General features: G+C 46.1%; 1 protein-coding gene across 4 annotated transcripts in view; it reads right to left on the reverse strand.

The window, feature by feature from the left end:
- GALNT14 (polypeptide N-acetylgalactosaminyltransferase 14) overlaps positions 1–13,666 on the reverse strand; it is a 186,341-nt gene that overhangs the window by 90,404 nt on the left and 82,271 nt on the right. The gene's annotated exons all lie outside the window — the stretch shown is intronic.

Below are 13,666 nucleotides of genomic sequence, written 5' to 3' on the forward strand. Positions count from 1 at the left end.
ATCTGGATTGTCAGTTGCGAATGCACTGGTATAGATCCTTAACTTTACTGGCTTTCTCCTAGGAATCTGGCTGTGGTATCTGTTCAATTGTTTCCAACTGAACAAATTACTCAATAATATTAGCTCATTCTCTCTCTTTGTGTGTTTCTATTACGATAGCCACTTGTTCTCCCTTAGAAGATCAGTTGTCCTCCTAGAGTCAAAGAGTTAATTTAAATTAGCTCCTTGACAAGGATCATCCCATTCAGCCTCAATGCCTGACAGTCTGTAGAGTTGGCTGGAATGTCATCAGAGGATTTCAGTCCCCAGACTGCTGCTGCACCTTTTGGGAAAGAGCATGGCCCTTTAAGAGATGAGGGGATGGCTTCCTTCCTAGGGGATGGCTGGAAGCTGTCTTTTGAATGGCTGGCTGGTTTCTCAGCATGTATGCTCTCCACTTGTGAGTGATGGCCTTAGGCTTCACTCACTCTTTGTGCCTGTCAGCCCTTTCCATAAGCAACTGTGTCACTGGCTGCAAGTGGTGGCCATTCCACGGACCCAGATTCCACTGAGCTGAGGCCTGGGGGCACTGATTTCAGGTAGAAGAGCTAAGATACCGTGACAGGGCCAACCTACAGGCCCCTCCAAGCTGGGAAGTGGGAAGGGACAACCCACAGCTATTGGGGAGGGGGGTCATACCATTTCTAGGGCCCTCCCTCGCCCCCCAATATTGTTCTTTGGAAACTTTCTGGAACTTCCTGTTATTTTGTCACCTTAATGTTTCTAAAATCAGTGTGTTTTTCCAAAAAATATTTACAAACACTGTGACACACCACTTTGCCCCACACAGGTGAACAAACCCAGTGTCAAATCCCCACGGGCCACAGGCCAGTTTATGGCACGGCAGCTGTCACCTGGCTAATCAGCTTTCCCGCCCCCAAGCTTCAATCTCCCTTAATGAAGGTAGCAGTGACCATGCCGAATGTCATTCCCCTAAGGATGAACTGCTTCATTGCAAGGTTACAGAAAGTGCCAGATCACCATCTTATTTTTTTCCCCTCTCGCCAGACACATGACCAACAGTCACGGTGACTCCAACAGATTTGCAGAGATTAACTTTATTCTCCAAGGGGATGTGTCACAGAAGTGGAGCTAATTAACTAGAGCTCAGTTTCAAAAAATGGTTAATATTTTATCTCATGCCTTCTGTCTTGGGGAATAATTAGCTTTGGCAGCACTAGCTCTGTCACCTCCCAAGTGCCCAAACGAGACATTAGAATGTGGAGAGGCACATGCAGTAATTGATGGAAAGTTGATCAGTGCTTGATCCTGGGGGCGAACTTTATATCCAGCCAGTGGTTACTTTTTAATACAAAAAACAAAACAAAAAACCCTTGCAGTAGAAAACGACCAGAAGGAAAATTCTGCTCACAGGTCCACCCAGCCAGCTCGGCTCAGACAGTCTGCTCTGTCTATGTTAGAATCATCAGCTACCGGAGGTACGCAAAAATCAAGGCATTGAGACACAACAGGGAGGCACCAAACCATGAGCTTCATTGTCCTTGTGTACCCCAAATCCTGCCCCAGCATGCAGTGAGACAAGTATAAAACCTGGGGTGGATCCTCTGGACTCAGTCTCTTCCCCGGCTGTTTCAAAACCCGAGTCTGGATGATAGAAGACATGACCCAAGTACTCCTTGCCTACATCCCTGGATCTCCTATTGATACCAAACAGGAGATCTGCATTGGTTAGGAGAGCAGACCATGGAAGGAAAAGTCGATGGGAGAGAAGAATGTTACCCTAAGTTATTGTGTGGTGATTCTTCAAAGAGCAGATGTAGGATCCGCATCCAAGCATACGTTAAGAGGTGACTGGTCAGGAAATGCTGTCCTGCCCCTCAGGGAATCGAACCAAACTCTGTGCAGAATAGGCAACATTTTCTTCTGAAGAGGGACCCTTCTAACCCGTAGAGGGAATACAGAGCTGGGAGAAGCCAGCATGTGTGAAAAAACTATGGTCCCACTGGTACCTTTTACCAGCTGCAGAATTATCCTAATATGCAGTGAATTGTCCCTCCATCTGCCCCTCATCCCCCAATCATTCCACTGTTTGGCTTGCTTGTGGCCCATGGAAAAGTCACCAGGGAGCTGGCTTTATGTATTAGATGAGCACAACATTGCCCATGGCCCTATAGCGTACAGAGTCTCAGTGGCTTGTTAAAGGAATAAAATCCACCACAACACAGTTCTCTAACGCAGAACTCCATTTGGAGACCATTCCAGTTCCCACCCACCCTACAACATATCCCTTTGCTAGCCTCCACTTGCCCACTACTCCTGGATCACTCTGGCCCAGTGTCAGGATCCCCTCCCTCTGCATTCCCGGCCCTTTAAAATTCACTCTGTCTTGCAGGAAGGGGAGTGTCTGGTTATTTTTTGTTTTATGGACCACAGTGTTTTCCAGTAGAATTCCCCCATAGGCCAGGAAATTCACTGCAGACTCAGAATAATTTTAAAAGGCTGAGACCTCATTTTAAACAGCCAGAATTCCTACAGAACATGCAAGTCACTCACCCCAGCTTTCCATTGTGAGGTCCTTTCTACTATAAATACCTTGTAAGCTAGCTTGACCCTGCACACCTACCAAAGAGAGGGGCCAGGGCTTTTTTTTTTTTTTTTTTTTTTTGCTGTGCTAGCAGGTGCCATCACAGCAAAGCACTTTCCTGCACTTTGAAACGTAGTAGCTTTACCCTCCAGGAAGATGAATGACTCAACCACTTAACTAATGTGTTTTCATGCAGTCAAAACAATGGCCTATATATTTCCTTCAGCTCCACATATATGCTGGCTCACACCTCAAACTCCTCTCAGAAGTCACCACCCTCCCTGGATGATGTTTTCTCTTTTATTTGGGGGTGGGGGAGGGAAGATGGAGCATTTTCATGATTTTTTTTTTTTGAAAGTCAGCTCCATCCCTGCAGACTCTGCGCTTCCATCACCATTTCCCTATGGCGCTCAGAGGTGAGAGGATCCAGGAACAGCTGATCCTGCCTATGAACACAACCTCTCCGCAGAAGAAGGGCTTAGCTCCAGTGCCCTGTATACAAACAGCCTCATCTCTAGAGACTCCCATGTAAATTCATTTTTCTCTCCCCCTCTCCCTTCCTGGACAACATTGTCCCAAGTTACTTTCTAGTCCTGCTCTCTCCTCTCTAGCACTATAAGCCTCTCACCCCCCCCCTCACCCCCAGCTCCCATGCCAGTCTTTTCCCTACAAGGAGCTCTCTGAGATAAAGCTGCAGCAGCTGGGGATGGGCCAGATCCTTCTCTCATTTACCCCACTGTAGTCCGAAGTCCCCCCGACACACACACACTGACTTCAATGCACAATTTACAAGGTTGGGTTAGGTCCAGCTATAATAAATAGATACCTTGGACCAAATTCACCGTTCGTACAAAGTGGGTGAAGCTCTGTCAACAACAGTGTTGCAGCCATTTTGCTGCAGGGAATTCAGCCCACTAATAATTGTTGACCTGTATCTGATTCTGGAGAGATGACTAGACATTGCTCATTAGCTGAATTCACCAGTCATGAAACCCTCTGCCCCCATGGTTATAGGGAAAGGGCAGCCAGGGGCTGGGTTTTAGGAGGCTGCAGACCAGACAGGAACCCCAGACCGAACACAGGTGCTATGACGTGCTTTACTGTTCTAAACAGCACAGGGCCTGAGTCTCCTTTCACAGCGGTTTGATCACAGTGTAGCTCCATTGATTGTTGAGCAGGGGACCATGCTGCAGTGGGAGCCTTGGAACCACCAACCAGGGATGCTGCCTTCGCTCTACAAAGGTGGTGACTGGCACTTGTGCAGCTACTGAAGAGGAGCTATACTTCTTTGGCCCTCTGCCTAACTGCCTTCCCTGGCATTCATGCTGGGCAAGCCCTGAGGGGCCAGAATGGTTACTGTGTGCTCCATTGTATACACTCCCTTTGTCACATCCCCCTCCCCATCAGTTGTGTGAGTGTAATACCAATAGACCCCATCATCGGCAGGCGGGATCGAACCTGAGACCTCTGAAGTTTAGCATCTGAGCCTCTACTGTATGAGCTAAAAGCCACATGGCTCTCAGCTAAGGCTGTAGTAGACTCATAAATCTGTAGCTGGGCTAGGTGCCACTAGAGGGGGACAGAGTGCACACCAAGCAGGCATGGGTTACAGGGGCTTTTTGTTTAACTGTACTAAAAATTAAAATGCTTCAAACAAACATAAGAGTCTGGACATTTCTCTCTCCACATTTCCTGCAGCCCATGGGCTTGTGGCAAACTGCCAGCGTGGCCCACTGGCTCGCAAAGTCCAAGCACCCCTGAAATCAGTTTAGAACAGCTCAGCCTGCTGGGGTCACTCATTAGTCACTTCCAGGTAGCTTAGATACAGCCATTGGCTTAACCCATGTGCGTTTCCAGACCAGTTTGCAGCCCAGGAATCATGCCAGAAACTCATCACTTTCACATATGTACTTTTCCTAACACTGTGCCATGCACAATGGGTGAAGCCGTCTGTCAGACAGATTGTATTAAAGCCTCCACTAGGCCTCCTTCAGCTGGTCAGCCCCATGTTAATGAGAACAACAGAATTTGGTTATAAGCACCAGGTATCTCAAAGAGCATGAACCAGGAGTTAGATACCAAGCACATTAGATAACTATGTAGCTATCTGCTAGATTGCTTTCAACAAGACTGGGAGGATTCTGATCTCTGTTACACCATACTAAATCTGGACAATCTCCACTCAATATCAATAAAATGACTCCAGATTTACACTGGTGTACGCGAGATTAAAATTTGGCTTTTATTCAAGGCTGCGCCTTACTGAATACTTTGTTGAACAGTGATCAAGGTTCATGATGTCTATTAAATAATTGGAGATAAATCCAAGATGGAAACTAAAGAGGCACCTAGTCTAGTTCCATGTTTGGGGTCATCTCTTATTTTGCTAGCAATGACCATGGTTCCCTAGTCACTCACACTGGTTTATTCCAGTTTAATTCCAGAGTGAAGTTTCAGGGCTAGGACCCCATCTCATCTATTAACATAGGAAAGGCAGGGCAGGATGGACCTGGATACCTCTTCTGTTCCAATCAATTCACCCAGTCCTAGTAGGAAACCAAGCCAGGCTACATACCCTGTTCTTCTCTGATGTAAATTCAGAGACCCTCTATCAAAGCCAATGGCATTACTCTAGATTTGTACTGGTGTAACAGAGAAGAATGGGGCCTTCTGTATGCACAGTGTTCCCATTATGTCTCCCAGTCTATGCGTTCTCTTTTATATTCAACATCAGTTGTTTGGTCTTGTATCGAAATTAGCTTGAACCAGGACTCCAGCTCTAATACTCCTCTGATTTTTGGTCCCTTTTCTTGCAAGACACAACCTTCAAAGGTGATGAGGACCTGCAGCTCCCACTGCCTTTAACTGGAACAGCGAGGGCTCAACAGTTCTGAAAGCTAGGCCCCTCATGAGCTGAACCAACTCTGTGGATCTGAAACCCCTTGAAATATTGGCTCCAGATCTCAAAACTTCTGTATCCCATCTCAAGGGAGAGACTGTAGTGACACAAGACACTGCTTGACGAAGAGAATAAGACTGGGAAACAGACTTTAGTGGTGAAGAGCAATTGCTTTTCCCTGGGTCTCTTGACTCATGCTGCTTTCAGAAGTGTTGTCTGATGCTTCACAAGTTTTCCAGCTCTACACAAAGCAGGAAAGTAAATCCCCTAGAGTAAATCCCCCAAGGGAGGAGAAGGGAATTCAGCCTCTCCAACTTGGTGGAGTGGTAAATAATTAAGATGACAGGTCACTGGTTCAGAGCGATCTAGATTACTTGGTAAACTGGGCACAAGCAAATAATGACTGTTTTTACATGGCTCACTGTAAATATAAATACGTATCTAAATACAAAGAATGTATGGATGGAGGAATCTATCCTGGGAAGCAGTGATTGAAAAAGATTTAGGAGTCATGGTGGATAATCAGCTGAACACAAGCTCTCAATGTTGCACTGTGGCCAACAGAGTGAATGCGATCCTGGGATCCATAAACAAGGGAATCTTGAGTAGGAATAGAGAGGTTCTTTTATCTCTGTATTTCACACTGGTGCAATCACTGCTGAAATACTGTGTCCAGTTCTGGTCCCCACAATTCAAGAAGGATGTTTATAAATTGGAGAGAGTTCAGAGAAGAGCCACAAGAATGATCAGAGGATTAGAAAACATGTTTTATAGTGACAGACTGAGCTCTGTGAGTCTATTTAGCTTAAGAAAGAAGGTCAAGGAGTGACTTGATTACAGACTATAAGTACCTAGGTGGGGAACAATTATTTAATAATGGGCTCTTCGATCTAGCAGAGAAAGGCATAACACAATCCAAAGGCTGGAAGTTGAAGCTAGATAAATTCAGACAGGAAATAAGAAAAAAATTAAATGGCAAGAGTAATTAACCATTGGAATAAATTACCAAGGGTCATGCTGGATTCTCCCTCAATGACAATTTAATTTTTAAATCAAGATTGGATGTTCTTCTAAAAGCTCTGCTCTAGGAATTATTTCGGGGCAGCTCTATAGTCTGTGTAATACACGAGGTCAGACCAGATGATAACAATGGTCCCTTCCAGCCTTGGAATCTATTAATCCCATTTATCCTTAGCCTCTCTGCTACCTAAGGTGCCAGTTGTGGGGTGGGTTTTTTTAGACAGACTCCTGTCCCACCAAGAAGTGGACTAAAATCACCACCTGTTTTCACATCAGCCACCCAGCAGCAAGTAAAAATTTTCATTCACTATTAACCTAGGCAGAGTGTAGACTATTGAAAGGCTCAAGATCTCCCTGCCCTTACCTGGTGAGAGCCATCCAGTTCCTTCACCAGGGTACTCCTTTATTAACACTATTGTGAAATGCTAAGACACAGAACTGCTCATGGCAGAGCAGTGACAAGTTCAACAGGAGATGTCTTGAGGGCAACAGTGCTCAGAAGGTTGCAGGATAAGGGAGCAAATACAGAAGTGCTATATTCTGGGTCAGCTAGCCTAGAGGCCACACCCAACCTATCAGCTTGGTTGTCTTCTCCCCCATACCAGTGCAAGTTAGGAGTAATCACAATGAAATCATGTGGAGTCACACTGGAGTGAAATAGCTGTAGGTGACAACAGAATCAGGCCCTCTGAGTAGGCTGGGGAAAGATGATCTTGTGGTTAACACACTGGATTGGGATTCAGGAGATAAATTCCAGACTTGGTCACAAACTCCCTTTGTGACCTTGGGCAAATCACTTCATCTCTGGATCCCATCTGCAAAATGGGAATAATAATAATTCCTTTCTTCCACTTTTTGTCCTCCCCCTTCTAATTAGAGTGTAAGCTCTTTGGGGCAGGGACTGTCACTTATTCTGTGTATGTACAGCGCCTAACAGAATGGGACACTGATCTTAGCTATTGTAGAACAAATACATGCTAACAATGAGAGGGACACATGGTATACAGAGATGGCCATAGGCTTCCCAAAGGCATTTTACCCTGATGTTGGTCTATTTCTCCTCTCATTGAATCCAGTTTTACAATTCAGTGGCGTTTGATTTCATTGGCATTACTCCTGATTTACAGCAGCGTAAGTGTGAGAAGAATCAGGCCCATAGTGCCTGAAAAACTGGAATGAGATGGGTATTTCAAGGACATCCATACAAACCCATGTCACATTAATGTGAACTGCTCAGAGAGAAGGACTACAAATCACATGCACTACAAGCAAGGTTTGTCAATTATGTCAACTGGTACAAAGCTCTGCCTCAGAACTGGCTTTCGACCAAGAGTGACACACAGAAGGTCTTGAGGCCTCAACAGACTCTGCAACAAGACCTAGTGTTTAGTTATGCATCTCAGATTGGTTCAGATTTAGCCACTGATAAATCCAAAAGCCAGACTCCTGGGTAGGGTTGTGTGAGCTTAGTGGTTCCTGTTCCCAGGGGTTCATGCAAACAAGTTCTCCAGGATTGACCTATGTGTGTGACCCACTCTACACCCCCCTGAATTTCACTCCGAGTTTCAAGTTCAAATTAACCCAAACCTCAACATGAAATTCAGCTGAAAAGTGATTTTGATGCTAACCCAGACAGTGAACTATGGTTGTTCAGAATTAAAGGTGGAATGAAGCTAGAGGGGCCAGAGTTCAGCTTTCCTAAGGTTTTGGATGTTCAGATCTACAGATCTGGGTTTGGGCCCATCACGGGCAGGCCAGGGTCACCCAAAAGGTCCAGGAACCTTCTTGGAACTTTCTGCAAACTCAGTCTGAGTTTCAAATCTGTAACAAGACCCGGAACCAGGTGAGTTTCCCAGAGTGGCAGGCTTTGTTGGGAATGTTTGTGCAGTTCTGCTGCTGGCTTGTTGCCTGGGCAGTTTTGACAATGGAAGGAGCACACCTCAGGTCACACAAGCAGTGTCAATTCTGCTCTCTAGACCAGTGCTTCTCAAGCTATCTGATGTGGGGGACCAGCAATTTTTTTTCCAATGTGCGTGCAGACCGGCAGCCAATGGCTTGCGGACCGGCACCAGTCTGCGGACCACCACTTTGAGTAGCACTGCTCTAGACAACAAAGGATATTCACAGTTGGCAAGACATTAGAGGGGTGCAGTCATGTAAGACATGAGAGCAGGACTTATCCTTCCCCATCTAACACTAATGACACTGACAGATACAGCACCCTTTTTACAACATGGATCCCTAAGGGCTCTAGAAACAATAGATGAGATGGAGGAGTTCACTGCCTTCCACTGGAATACCACACCTGTGGGATGACAGATCACAACTGTATCTGAACGCAGCAATGCCAACAACACTCCTTTGCAGCAGGGAACCAATGTTGAGTTCCCATGTTCAAGCCATTGAAGGGGTTTTCCAGACTTAGCTCATTGTTGAGGGAAGAAGCAAACTCTGGGTCAAACTCTGACCTGAGTTATAACAGCTGAAGCCTTTGAGGTGAGAGTCGCATCAGGATCTGACCATCTCAGTCAGCTGACCTTAGAGCCCAGCATTGGGAGTGACAACAGGTATAAGCTATGGCATATTGTTTGTAGTTTTCTGTTACAGCTGGGAAGGTGTTTCCTGGAGGGAGGGCAAGTTCTTCATCAGGACTTTTTTGTAGCAGTTGGCTAGATCTCCCTGGTTAGCTAGTGAACTGGCTCTGTTAATTGCAAGCTTGTGGGTGGACTGCAGAGAGCTGGCTGGCTACATGGTGCTGCCATTCCAACTTGTTTTCAGCTTCTAAAGTGCATTAAAAGAAACTAAAAATATATTAGAGCCTTTCCTAATGTTAACATTCCATGCAAGCAATTGCAGTGGTTACCAAAGGGTCGTAGTGTGATTGGGCATGGGAGGGCCAGGTGCCAATGGGAAATCTCTCAGCTAAGATGTTGCCCACTCTACAAAAAAAAAAAGTCTAAAAACCACTGATTTCGTTTTAAGCTGTCACAGTCAAGTGCTGATTGGAGAAATGGAACCGCATCCATTTGATTTGCTCACAATTCATCACTAAAGCACAAGCCAGTCCCCATCAGTACAGAGTGTGTTTCCAGAGTCCCACTCCTCACTATCCAGCAGGTTCTGGAACAAGCACAAAGGTGTCAAGCAAAGTCATGCTGCACTCTCAGGGCACCAGCAATTGGGAAAAATAAGTGACTAAGCCATTTCTCGCAGGAGACATTTTCATCTTGCCTTTATTCCCAGCTGTTCCTTGTCACAACCATCCCTCAGAAAAGCATGTTTTGCTATCTTGTAGGTCAGCCACAAGCTGTGAGAGGCTGGGCTCGAGAGGAGAAGTCCAGCTCAGGTTCTACTTGGCTAAGCCAGCCCCGGATCTTCCTGCCACCGACCATCCCCTGTTGTCCAGGGAGCTGGAGTGATGGTGCCCACACACACACACAGGAGTTGGATCAGACACTTGGCCCAAACATAATAAATCTTATTTGGGAATGAAATCAATCTCCTGGATTCACCCTGAGAGTACACAAATGGCTGGAATCGCAGAGCCAGGGACAGGCAAAGCTGCAGGGGATTATTGGCTCTGGGGTGTGGGACGGGCGACTAATAATGAAAATATGAAAACAAAGAGGGAGCCAAAATCGATAACATTCAGTAGCTGAAGCATCAGGTGCCCTGCTGACCTTTAGCCCAGTTATGCAGTTCTTACTCACAGTAAATTGCATTTACTCACATGTGTAATCCCTGTGACATCAATGGGAGTCTTCCTGCAAGAGGACCTCTGGATCTGGCCCATGAATAATAACGTATAAGTGGATGTAGCGCTCAGTACAGTGAGCGACTCACTGCCTTGAGTCAACCTCAGTGCGGGCAGGCATTGTGCAAGCTTTCCACACACAGCTGTGCCAGCATACCTCACCCCGGCCCTGTCGCCAAGCTTCGCCAACACTCCTGAGTCCCGACATGCAACATCTGCTCCTATTCCAGCACTGTCTCCCCCTCCGCCCCCAGACACCCTCAATCCTGATTTGGAGCACTCCTACCACTCCTGGCCCCATGGCATAGCTTTGCCTATGGACCTGAGAGCACCCTTTCATCAAACCCACTAATCATCATGCTATTATCATAGAATCATAGAAGATTAGGGATGGAAGAGACCTTAGGAGGTTATCTAGTCCAACCCCCTGCTCAAAGCAGGACCAACACCAACTAAATCATCCCCAGCCAGGGCTTTTTCAAGCCAGACCTTAAAAACCTCTAAGGATGGAGATTCCACCACCTTCCTTGGTAAGCCATTCTAGTGCCCTCCTAGTGAAATAGTGTTTCCTAATATCCAACCTAAACCTCCCCCACTGCAACTTGAGACCATTGTTTCTTGTTCTGTCAGATCATTGTTTCTTGTTCTGTCTTGAGGAAGTGTTTGGGACCACCCCTGCAGAATACTGTGGCACCAGCTCCCTGCTCCCCCACCCTACAGCTTCAGCCAATGTTCCTCAGTCCTGCCTTACTGCACAGCACCTCCTGCTCACACAGCTCTGAGCCACCTCAGAGCTCAAACAATGTACCTGAATCCAGGCCTTAGTGCCCCTTGCTTTTCCAGTGCCCTCTTCCACCTTCACCCCCAAACAGTGGATAATAGTAAGCCCCAACGCTGACCTGCAGCACGCCCCACTATGACAGTGCAGGGGCCCAGGACAGCTTTGACGAAGCACTTAAGTCCCAGCATAGAGCAGGCACTATTATTCCATCCTGGGGTTTAACACATCTCTGCCAATGCCCCTCAGCCCTGTTCTAAAACTCCCTGTCATTCCCAAGGCTAGGTTTCCCTTGAGCAAAAACTACACCAGTCATATCAGATTGGGTAGGGGTGTGTGGGGGGGTGTTTATATAGGGCCACGTTCAGCATCGATCAAAGTTAATGGGACTTCGCCTGAGTAAACACTGACCTCAAGACTTGGTCCACATGGCATAGGACATTGAACTAGCCCAGCTACACTTCAGCTGCCAACCAAAAGAGAAAAATCACCTAGGGTCAGCAATAGGAAAGGCAGCAATTAAATCATGACAGCTTTAAAGTACGGGTCTCCTTTGAAATATATGGGGATTTATCTGTTAGCCATGAAAACCTCACCTGGGATCAGAGAGGGACCCTACTGTATCGCCAGTAATAAAGATACTGCAGGCTAAATTCTGCCCTCATATTCACATGCACAACCCCTCGTACTGTCTTCAAATTCTGCCTTCGGTTGTACCCATGCAACCTCAGTAAATAGGGTAGAGTTCAGTTCTGCAGCTGGGCATTACCAATTGTCACGAGGATGTGAGAGCCAGGAGACTCTCTCCCCCAAAGACAGGTGTTGGCTCTGAAAGGAGCAATGAAAGCATTTTTCCATCACAAATGTAAGCAAGATATGAGACTCTGAATACACACAGGGCTCAGTGAAGTGAGAAGGGGTCATTTCTACACAGGTCACTTTGCAGACACTAATGGTTTCAGGTGATCCTCTGAAGGGATAGCAGAGAACATTACAAAGAGCTCTGAGGAAGCTGAGCAAGGAAAAGACAAAGCCAAAATTTCCTTTGGTGGTACAAAATATTGCAGTGTTGAAATTGTTTCTAGTTGTCAGGACAAACTGTTCATTTTGATTCATTTCTAAGCAGGTTTAGTGCAGCAGGCTTCAGGAAGGTAACTAGATTTGGAGAATGACAAGGCAATAGGAGAAATAATACAGGGGCTGAGGAGTCACAGAAAACTTTCAGGCAAGGGGATGTTGTCAAAATCTAATTTTCCCATTTCTGACTTTTGCTATTGTTGAGATAGTATATAATTATCAGAGTGCTTGAATGCAATCCAGTGCCCAACCAGAGTCTGGAATGCAATGGTCCAGTGGCTCTTAACCTTTCCAGACTACTGTACCCCTTTCAAGAGTCTGATTTGTCTTGCGTACACCCATTTATACCTCACTTAAAAACTTACAAAATCAGAGCTTACAATACAAAAGTGTCACAGCGCACTATTACTGAAACATTGCTTACTTTCTCATTTTGACCATATAATTATAAAATAAATCAATTGGAATATAAATATTGTACTTACATTCCAGTGCATAGCATACAGAGCAGTATAAACAAACCAGCATCTATGAAATTTTAGTTTGCACTGACTTTTCTCGTGCTTTATATGTAATCTGTTATAAAACTAGGCAAATATCTAGATGAGTGGATGTACCCCCTGGAAGACCTCTGAGTACCCCCAAGAGTACACGTACCCCTGGTTGAGAACCACTGCAATAATCAACTCAACAGGAAAATGCAATTCCAAAGCACACATGCGCACACAGACACTATACAATTGCCCCACTCATGCCTTGCAGCACACATTTGCACTGCACACTCACCCTTCAGATGCCACTCACACAAACGTTTGAACTACCTGCAAACACATGGTACACAGATGCACACAAAATACACACATGCACAGATCCCCAACACTCACACGCGCACCATGTGTACAACCACACAAAGGATAGATCAAAATAGTAGGGTGGTGTGCTCATGCTCCAGTCTGTGAGAGTGGCTTTGTGCTGACAGAGCACTGTGCTGAAAACAGCGTGGGCTACTGAGGTCTCCAAATACCACCCGGCCCCCTCTTTATTGCAGCCTGGGTCGGGAACACCAGTTTTAAGCCCCTACCTCTCTCTAACAGGAACCCCCTAACTGCCTCTACAAGCACAAGCTCCCATTCTGGAAAGATTATCCACCCATGGGGAGACAACCTCTCACCAACTACCACAAGCTGGCCTATGTAGGGCATGGGGTAGGAGATGAGAAGAAGGTGACATACTGATTCACGGGCCTTACAGCAAAGGGATGGGAGAAGGATTGTACAAGAATGGCTTGGCAGGGTCACACAGGTTTATTCGAGATGGCCCTGGATCTGCCAAAGTACTCCTAGCTCTAGCGGTTTACCTTCCAATCCCATCAATCTCCCTACCACCTTCTTACTTCCCACTTCAAGTCCAGCTTAGTTTTAGCAGGAGCTCTCTCTCAGGCAGCAGAAGAATTAGAGGTTAATGCAGACGGGCATGCGCGTAAAACACTGTGGGACCCTCGGATGGAAGGTGCTTCAGAAAAGCAGAGTATCACTGCACTACTCCAGGATTTCA

This window comes from Dermochelys coriacea, chromosome 3, assembly GCF_009764565.3.
Source record: "Dermochelys coriacea isolate rDerCor1 chromosome 3, rDerCor1.pri.v4, whole genome shotgun sequence".
In the NCBI taxonomy this organism is placed as follows: domain Eukaryota; kingdom Metazoa; phylum Chordata; order Testudines; family Dermochelyidae; genus Dermochelys; species Dermochelys coriacea.